Raw genomic sequence first — 10,088 nt, 5'->3', positions numbered from 1 at the left:
GAAATTCTATCTGTGGAATGCAGCTTCAATTCCTGCCCAACAGTTTCCATCTTACCTTTCCTGATGGCCTGATTTATGGATTTTGTACTTGCTTCTAGTCAACCCCCATAATCACATAAGGACAAACAAATAGGCAAAAGTGTATTAGGAAGAGGTGGACATATCTGTTTTTCCTACAGGTTCTATTTCTTTGGTATAATTCTGACAGACTATTTGTGAATGGAGTTCCTTTATCTTATTATTATATATGATATTGTAGAATATTAATATTGTTATTATAATATTATGAATGTAGGATATACCATGGTTCAGCTTCACTATATAATGCCCAACTGTTTTCGTTTTATCAATTTTCATTCCTAAAGTATATTACAGTTTCCATCGCTCCTCATCCTTGATGAGCTTTACAAAAATGTCCTATCTTTGCAACTCTAGAAAATATTAAATGGTATCTTTACATATTTTAAATAACTTTAAATAATTTAAATCCCTTGCTGGCAATGTGTGTCATAACTATCACTGTTACATAATGTGTCTTTGTTTTTTTAATGGTTATGAACCAAAGTTCATAAATTTGCTATGGTCTCATAGTCTTTTCTTTTGTAGCCAGTACATTCTATGCTTTGCTTAGGAACTCTTACTGTATCATGTTGTTATAAAGATACTTTCCTACATTTTCCTTAAAATTAAAGACAATTATCTTTTTGGTCAGTCAGAAATTGATATTTGTGTATGATCTGAAGTGGTGTTCCAATTTAATTCTTCCCATACAAATAATCAGCTATCCAGCACACATATTTCATAAATCCTGCTTTTCCCTATCATTTGCAATGTTGATTCTCACATATATAAGTTTTCATAGATTATTGAATCTATTTCTGGGCTCTCTGTTCTGCTTTACTGGTCATTTTTTAACCCTATTTCAATTTGTAATGATAAACCTTAATACTTGGTGAGACAATTCCCCCAACATGATTCCTCTTTGTCCATATTTTGACCATTCCTGGGCCCTTAAACTTTTTCATAAATTTTAAATCTGTATGTCAAATTCTTTTAAAAAATCAAGCTTTGATTTTTATCATAATTGCCCTTGTCCCAAATATCAATTTGGAGAGATATTTTTTAAGATATTGAGTCTTCTTATGAACATGCTAGAATTAGCCACTGATCGGAGTCTTCTTCAATATCTTGATTCTCACTGATGTCTGTTCTTCCAGCCTTACTAGTTTCGATTTTTCAGTGAGAAAATCCATGATTAAAAATTATGTTTGGTATGACTGGGGCAGCCTAAGTTATAGATTAGTTGGAGGGAACTTCAGAGTATCTGCTCTATTGCATTGCTGGAATCAAATGTACATTTCCTATTTATCAGGTTAACCAAAAGTCATAATCACTGCAAAGTTTTGTTTTAAAAGGGGAGGAAACATGCTCTATGCCTGAACCTGAGACCTAATGATTAAAAACAGGATAAATAAAGAAGTAAATAAGTAAGTAAGTATCAATCCATCATTCTTTTTTTTTAAGATTTTATTTATTTATTCATGAGAGACACACAGAGAGAAGCAGAGACACGGGCAGAGGGAGAAGCAGGTTCCATGCAGGGAGCCTGATGTGGGACTCAATCCTGGGACTCCAGAATCACTCCCTGAGCTGAAGGTAGGGGCCTACCACTGGGCAACCCAGGCATTCCTCAATCAATCTTAAACATGTCAGGTCCTAAAGCAAAGGAACTAAAGAGATGAATGAAACTCTCCCAGAAAATCCAGAAGTCCTCCAATTTAATCTCCCAATTGATACAATAATTCCTTTGAAAGCGTACTACGGATGGCTTCCCAACATCTCTAAAAACATTTTACAATGGTGCTCAATTTGAATTCTAGAACTATATTTGAAAGATATTTTTAAAATACTTGAACCGTATTCCTTTTCCTGCTAAATTTATTAATGTAATACAATTTTCTAAAATAAGTGGAAACACAATTGAACATTTGCCTAAACCTTCAATATTACAATAATGATGACACCATATAGATACTGTGCCAACACAGTATATCATTTAAGAAACAGAACACAACTGCATCTTATTTAAAAATTGGAAGATGCTTTCACATTTCTTGAAGATGTGTTTCAAATCAATCAGCATATGAACAGTACACTTGGGACAAGCAATAGCTTTAAGACTACCCCTTCTTAAAGAACCTTAGTACAAAACCATGAAAAACATAAGCAGAAAAAAAAATCTCTAATTTGGAAATGATTTGATACATTTTATATTAAGTAGGAAGAAATGGAAGTTTCTAATTAGAAATGGCATCTGTTTATTTAATATCCTACATGAAGGGGAACTATGGAAACACATCTGGTGCTTCCAGTGGCTGTGTAATAATCAGTATACCCTGACTCTAAAGAATAGCAGAAGAAAATCTGAGAATACAGACTTGAAAGAGTAATATGATCCCTCTACTATCAACTAAAAATCTCAGGCTTGTTACCCTTCTTCAAGTGGTATTTGAGAAGCATTACAGAAGATCCGATGCTCAACTGATTACTTGTCCATATTTCTTGAAATTCATCACAAGCCCGTGACCAGTCTTGGACAATGAAATGATAGTGGAAGGTACATGTGTAACCTCCAGATTAAGGAACTGAAAATTCCACCAATGATTCCTTACGTATCTTGCCCCCTTCTCCAACAATCAAGGATGCTGCATGTTTCAGAAGGTGCTATTTCAAAATAATGGAGCCTCTGTAATCCTAGGATACTACATGCAATTACGTGGACCAGAGTTCTGTCTATCTAAGTATATGATAAAGCACTGAGAGTTGGGGTTAATCTGTTATAACAACAAATTAACTAGACTATTCTGGTTAATACTGAGCAACTGCTAGATCTAGTATTACCTTTTATATCAAGAAATAACCAAAGTTTTCAAAATTTTGGTGAGCCCAGTAATGACAAAAAAAACACAAAACAAAACTAGAATTTTTGCCTTTTCCCCCCAAAGTGGATATAATCTTATACTACATACAGGATTAAATTCTAATTTATGAGCTTTATTTCTACCAGTACTAAGATCCTCACGGAGTCCATTATATCCAGTAAAACATATATAATAATTGTTATTATTGAAGAATTACTAACTTAAAGGGAGCAAAAGACTCAGACACATAGCTTAATGAGCAAAGCATGACAGAGTGGAGTCCTTGGGTGGAGTAGGTCTTTGCAGTGCCAAATTAAAGAAACTGAGAGATGTAGTTTTTCTTTTTTCTGAAATGGAAAAGACTCTGCCCTGATGGTTCTTTTCCATTTCACCTCTGTAACCTCCTGTGTCTCTGTGTCCACCCTTTCCCAGCCATTGTGTAATGTCACAGCCATTGTGGTAAAGCCAAAAAAGGAACAATATACATCTGTTAACTGTATGCAATTGACCACACATCAAAATCTTAGGAAAAGTAAATGGACATTGGAATAGTTATGGAACTCAAAAAACAGGAACTAATATAGCTTTTAATATCAGAATTCAAATCAGAATACAAATAAGTGGAAATAAGCAAGTATCAAGTATAGTCATTCATTCGATCAATATTGAATGAGCATCCAAAATATGTTAAATACCATGCTAAGCGCCGAACATAAAGTAGTAAACAAGACAAAATCTCTGCTCTTCCAAAGTGGCTCGGATTCTAGTGGGCACAAAACAAACCAGACATGATGAGAAGAGCGAAATTAAGCAATCCATGTTTGCCTGTCATTCAAGGTAAAATTTTACATTAACAGAAATGAATTGTATCACTCTGTTAACTAAAATCTTTCAATCACTTCCTATTGTACTAAGACAAAAGTTGAATTATTTACCACATCCTATATAATTCATCCTGTGATTGGGGTCCCTACCTGTTAAACCTTTTTAAGCATCAGTTTCTTCATCGTAAAATGTTGATAATGACATTTACTTCTTAGGATTCTTGTGAGGATCAAGTGAGATAATCTGCATTGTATCTGCCAGAGGAAAGCACACCATAAACGTTAGTGGACAAAACTGCCATTATTATCCTACATTATCTCATGCCTTTTCCTCTCCTTGCACCATGCTTTATCTACCCACACTGCTTCTGAAAACCATTAGAATAGGTCAAGTTCTTTTCCTCTTATGGATTTTGAACCTTCTGTTCAAGAGCTTTGTCCTTGGTCTGACAGGCTGCTTCTTCTCCTTTATATTTCAACTTATATTGTTACTTCTAGACTCCACTAAATTGCCCTCCTGTTTCTGCTCATCTCCATCATAGTATCCTGTTTATTTTGTGGACATTTAACTATCTGAAGTTATTTCACTTTTATGAGAAATTACATGATTTACTCAATCTCTGTCCAGTGTAGATTTGGGCTCCAAGAAGTGGGAGCATTTGCCCTGACTTGCCCATTACTATATCCAATATATTTAGAGGAATACTTTGTACTTAGAAGTTATTTAGAAAATATTATCAAGTGAATTAATAGATTCCAAATAAACTGGAAATTTTAATTACAATGAAGTCCAGAAAAATGTTTTGAAAAGGGTTGAATACCAAAAAATACACAAATAGGGAAAACAACCTCAAAATTTTGCTTTTCTTACTAAAGGATTGCTCTAAAAGTGGATGTGCTGTCACTTGGGTGAAAGCTCACCCATAATATCTAAAAATAAAATTTTTAGAGATTTCAAATCATTAGTATTAGTAAACACTTAAGTAATTATTTCTTACTGCACAATTTAATAGATATTGAGCCTATGCAGAAGAATGTGAAACCACAGGGGATTCTGATATAACTGATGGAAATGGAAATAAGTAAAAGATGTTCAAATATAAGGTAGCCTTGTCTTATGCAATAAAATATCTAATGAGTGCTGTGGCGATTACAAACTAAAGGATTTGACTGGTGGACAAACACTGAGCACCAAGGATGAGGGAGACTTGAACAGAATCCAAGGACATGAGGCCTTGTAAAAAGACAGAGAAAGAAAATATTGGGAGAAGAGTATGAGCAACCACTTGTATGATACAGGAGAGATTATCAGTAGATAATTAACCAATTTATCTAGTATTAACGTTGAACTAAGTAAGCACTTCTTGGAGGAGAAGCATCAAAACCAATGGAGCACTTAACCTAGCATCACCCAATAGAGTTGGCAATACTCTCCATCAGATATTTATTACGTGTTTCGTAAAATATTCTGTGATTGAAGTGTTATTTTCATTTATAAAATGTACCATAATTATAAAAGATTTAATACAGAATATATTAACTCACAGGAAATTGGTTAAGAAGATCATCATTTTCTAGATAAGAATGCTATGCCATATTCAAGGTCACCAGTCAGTAAATTGTAGACCTATGTGAGAGTAAACCAAAATAGTAGACACTAATTCAGTGATTTTTATTACCCCACATTTGCCTCTCAGCTGCAGTAAATATTCATTTCACTTCATATATTATTACCACTTCTGTTCATTATCAGTCACAGTATTTGCTTAGGTGAGATGTTTGTATTTTCCAACTAGTGAAGCTGTCAGTATAGCAGAAGCATTGCCTTCAAATTTTACAAAATGTCTTAAAGATAGTATGAAAGAAAAAATGAATTTAACTTTTGCAGAAAAATTTGTAGATCAGAAGTTGAAATGAAAGAAATCCAGTCTTCAGTTTTCACTAATTAAAGAAAAGTATGAGGGTATGAATGCTGAACAAAAACTGAATTTTGTGAGGGAAGATAATTCAAGACTATCATATTACATAGTTAGCCTATAAGAAATTGAGTTGATGTCAAAAGTATAATTATATAATACAAAGGTATTATGTTATTTTTTTTTTCTTTTGGAACAAGTCAAGAGCTTAAAATTTCTATTTTATTTTGGTTTTTGTTTTTATCACCTAGGATAATTATATATTGAATTTTGCCAAACTTTTCACTTGTACCAATCTTAAGGATCCTATTTTGATCAATATTTTACTATTGACATTTGAATTATTGTTATAAAGCAAATCCCATTATTTCCCATATAAAGCTATAAAATCAGCAATTTTGAAGCATTTAAAGTAGAAGAAAATGCACCAAATGGCACATTTTATCAGCCAAGATATGAAGATACAAAATAATCACAAGTAGATACTGCTTTAATTGAATAGGGAGTTGTCACAAATATTTATATTGCTGGTGACATTTATTCCCTCACAGTTTTCTAAAAATTATTGCAGTATCTTTTTTACAAAAAATTAGAAAAAACTGAAAAATTGACACATGCAACTTTCTTCACTGAATATTATTTTAATACTAATGTGAACATTTTGTTTTATGTACAAACACTTTTCTTTAGGGTGCATTAAAAAAAAAAAAAACCTGAAGAATTCTGTATCTGTTTCACTGGTGATGACAAGTATGTTAATTGCTTGCAGATAACATCTGTTCTAGTGAAATCAAGATGCAGAGGCTGTGTTGGATCTGTGGTGCTAGCAGCTTTCTAAAGCTTTGTCTGGGAGACCTACTGCATGCATTTCAGACTTTCTGGGCAGCTGGAGGGCTTTTGAGCTTTTTTGAGAACTTTCCAGCAACTGAAATAAAATCTGCCAGGAATCCTGGGTCATCGAAATGTCTCCTTTTGAGCAGTGGACTCACCTTTGAAGCTCCAAGATATCCACTGACCATGACGCCTGAGTGTGCTCTGGCTGAAGCAAGTTCAGGGTGAGCTGCTGACCGCCTGCATGCAAGAGCGGGCCTCTGACTTCCTTCTCTGTTTACAGAGCACAGTGAAGGGCCTCTCTGGAGGGAGTAGCAAGAGCCTGATCAATATAATGTCAGATATAAAGAGCCCTTATGCTCAACAGGCCACGTTTACAGTTTTACAGGGTTCATGGACTACAATTGCTTACCAGATGTGCCTATGCAGTTGGCTAACCCATGGCATCATGATGGCTCTGGTCCCAACCTTTTCCAGGCTCCGTATGTTTGTTTCTCCTTTAAGCTATGAATTTGTATAAACTCTGCTGTAGTGTTCCTAGAGAATCCAATGCTACTCACCTGTGGATCAGTCATGCTGCCTTGCATTCCGCTGGAGACACATGAAGTGAGGCCTGAAGTGTCCAGAGTTATACTCCGTATTTGCAGACCTAGCTGACTATATATGTCAATAGGCAGTCTCATTGGGTCTGCAGGTTGGCTTACAGTGGTATAGTTCAAGAAATGAAAAAAATATATGTTTAATATAGAGAGAATATATGTGTAGAATATATATAAATAGAATGTACATACACACACACACATATAAATTTGTTACAGGTTATATAGTTGAGAAAAAGTGAAACCAGAGAGATGGATGGAAACATGAAGTCAGTAAGCACATAAAACACCTGACAAAAAGATCAGAGATGAAATCCCCTGAATATGAAAAGTGAATGGAGGGAGAATAGAGATGTTACACTATATGTCGTACTATAGTGTGGAATTTTATTTTCAAAACTTCACTCAAAAATTTAATTCCTTATTGCCACTATGAGTTTTTAAATATATTTTCACTGTGTTTTAACACATCCTATTTGTATAAAAGCTGTTGACATAGCAGCTTTAAATAAATACACTCTGGCTTTATAATCTAGGAGAAATAAGCTCTTTTCACTAGTTCATCTGAGGACACTTCCTAGGTAAATGGCAATATTACAGCAAAGTCATGATGGAAAGTGTATTTCTTTAGCTATAGAAACACTCCACTCTTTCAGGTTTTCTGGACATTGGTCTGAACTCCCAGGAGATTAAAAAAGGCATTCTTATAAACTTGGAGACACTGTATAAGACATATCTGTTTTAAAAAGTGTAGACATAAGTATCAAAAAAGTTAATAATCACATTCTCAGGTCTATAGTTCCAGAACACTTACTACTGAACAAACTGATTGACCAAGAGGCGGACTATATGGTTTTTGTCAGCACAGATGGTAGTAAAGAAATTAGTTTCTGCTAAGTGTTTTAGTAGTTTATTTTCTATACTTCTGCAACAAAAGTAATTTTTATTTTTCCAAACTGATCTAGCATCAAACTATAACTTTCTTGCAATCCACACGAATCAACAGAAAATTTCTTAATGAGTAATTTTTAAACCATGAGTTAAAATTTATTTGAACTCAGAATTTTAAAACACTTCAGAAGCCTGATTTATAAATACATCTAGATTTTTTTCTACAAAAAGGATATAGATTACTAATAAATATGCACACACATATATGGTGATTGAAATTTACCTTTTCCTTTTTATTGGGTGTTAGCAATCTCATATAAAACACAGTTGTTAGTTTTTTGAAGAATATATTTATTTGTATTTTTCTGGATAGAATACCTCAAAATGATGCATAGATTCATCAATCCCGGACTTGGGATTCTTGCCGTCATCATTCTATGCTGGTAATTACTGTTTCTCTATCTTGTTGATATATTCAAGAGAAACTATGAGGTTTTCCAAGATGGTCATTTTCATTAGCAGTAGAGAAATCACTTTGTTCCATTTGTACTATTATTTACTGATGACTCGTCATTGGTTATATAGATAATATTTTTGTTCTCTTCCTGTCAATCATCAAAATTATTTTGAAATTTTACTACTTCTTCAAAAAGAGAGTAAGAGCAGGAATGATTTGATAATAATTTTAAGACAGGCTACATTTATGAAATATTACATGTTGAAATAACTGGATAATATGTTTGCTTTATATCTGGGTAAAAACATCCCTGTTCTCCTTAACAATAGAGATGAGTGAAAGTTTAGAGCTGATATTTTTGTGAGGAATGGCTTTAAAGAAAGAACTACATTGCCAAAAATCTCAGACTGGCCAACTCAATTGAAACATAGGAGGAAAAAACAAAGTTAAATATTGACAATATGTTTGATCATTGAAATTCTCAACAAGAGATATTTCTAATTTAATAGTAATAGTTGGGTTGAGCTGAAAAGTTCATATTGCTGAAACTAATGCAGTTATAGATATTTATTTATCTTTGAAAAATACTGAGAAAAAATATCAATGTGTTTCAGTATAAATCAGGTTGTAATCTGATTTTAAAAATTCTTTGGGCTAAGAGATCTTTTTTTGATAATTACTCAGTTCCTTAAGCTGAGCCAATTGAAATTACTTTTAAGAAATCATTCATTTCAGACTTTTAAAATTAAAATGTCATTTTGAAAAGATACAGTTTCATTTCAAAGATGGTACATATAAACGTAATTCATTTCTTAAAAATAAATCTAACCTTTGTCTTCTAGAATTATATGGGTTAGCAGGTCTCATCATGAATGTCAACCCTATCAAAGTAGCCTCTATTTCTCCTCTGCAGAACTTACTCCTCTTCTAGGTAATAAATTACTTGTTCCTAGAAGACACTGAGCACCACGAGAAGAGGGACCTGGGGTGTCTTATCAATGGATCTGTAGTTCCTGGTACAGAGTAGACATTCAACTACTATTTGTTAAGGTAAAGAAAGAGGGAGGGGGGAGAAAGGTAGAAATTGAGGTAAATAGATCATCTGTGAATATTGCTTGTTAGATCAGTTTGATCTCAGGGATACTGTCATCTTTGAAGAGAAGGAAAGAGGAAAGTTACCATTTTCTGTTGAAATCTGATGTGAAGGGCAATGTGTTAAAGACAAAAGGAAAAAGGGAGAAAAAAAAGTTCAGTGCATAACACGAAACTGGAAAAGAAAAACCAGGCTGAAATACTTTAAAGGAAGAAACACAAAGGTCAAAGCAGGTTAAACTCAAGATTAAGCGTATTTGTGTACTACCATCAAAGCAAAAAATAAATGCAGGAAAAAAAGTAAATTAAAGAGTGACTTATTTTTTATTTTGAGTAGAGGTGATGAGTCGAGTGGTGAATAAAGTGAACAACGAAATTTCTTAATTGTTGCCAAAATAATATTCTGAATTAGGTTTAATCTTCTTTTCTTGAATTTCTCAATTTTAGTTGTTCATTTTTCTGTAACTCCTTCTATTATTTTTTTTAATATTTTTATTCAGTTGTACTCAAAGAAGGGTCCATAGGCCAGTGCTGGTCCATAGTTTTACCTGTCCCTG

At 33.5% G+C, this 10,088-nt stretch overlaps 1 long non-coding RNA gene across 1 annotated transcript; it reads right to left on the bottom strand.

Moving 5' to 3' along the window:
* Positions 1-3,737: 3,737 nt before the first annotated feature.
* Positions 3,738-8,970, bottom strand: LOC140618380 (uncharacterized). The gene is made up of 3 exons (XR_012018531.1): positions 6,651-8,970; positions 5,291-5,372; positions 3,738-4,000 (listed from the first exon to the last, which is right to left on the bottom strand). It is a non-coding gene; the product is annotated as an uncharacterized lncRNA (long non-coding RNA).
* Between the last annotated feature and the right edge of the window lie 1,118 nt (positions 8,971-10,088).

Source organism: Canis lupus, chromosome 1 (assembly GCF_048164855.1).
Source record: "Canis lupus baileyi chromosome 1, mCanLup2.hap1, whole genome shotgun sequence".
Classification (NCBI taxonomy): Eukaryota; Metazoa; Chordata; class Mammalia; order Carnivora; family Canidae; genus Canis; species Canis lupus.
This window is presented reverse-complemented; position numbering and strand designations above follow the sequence as displayed.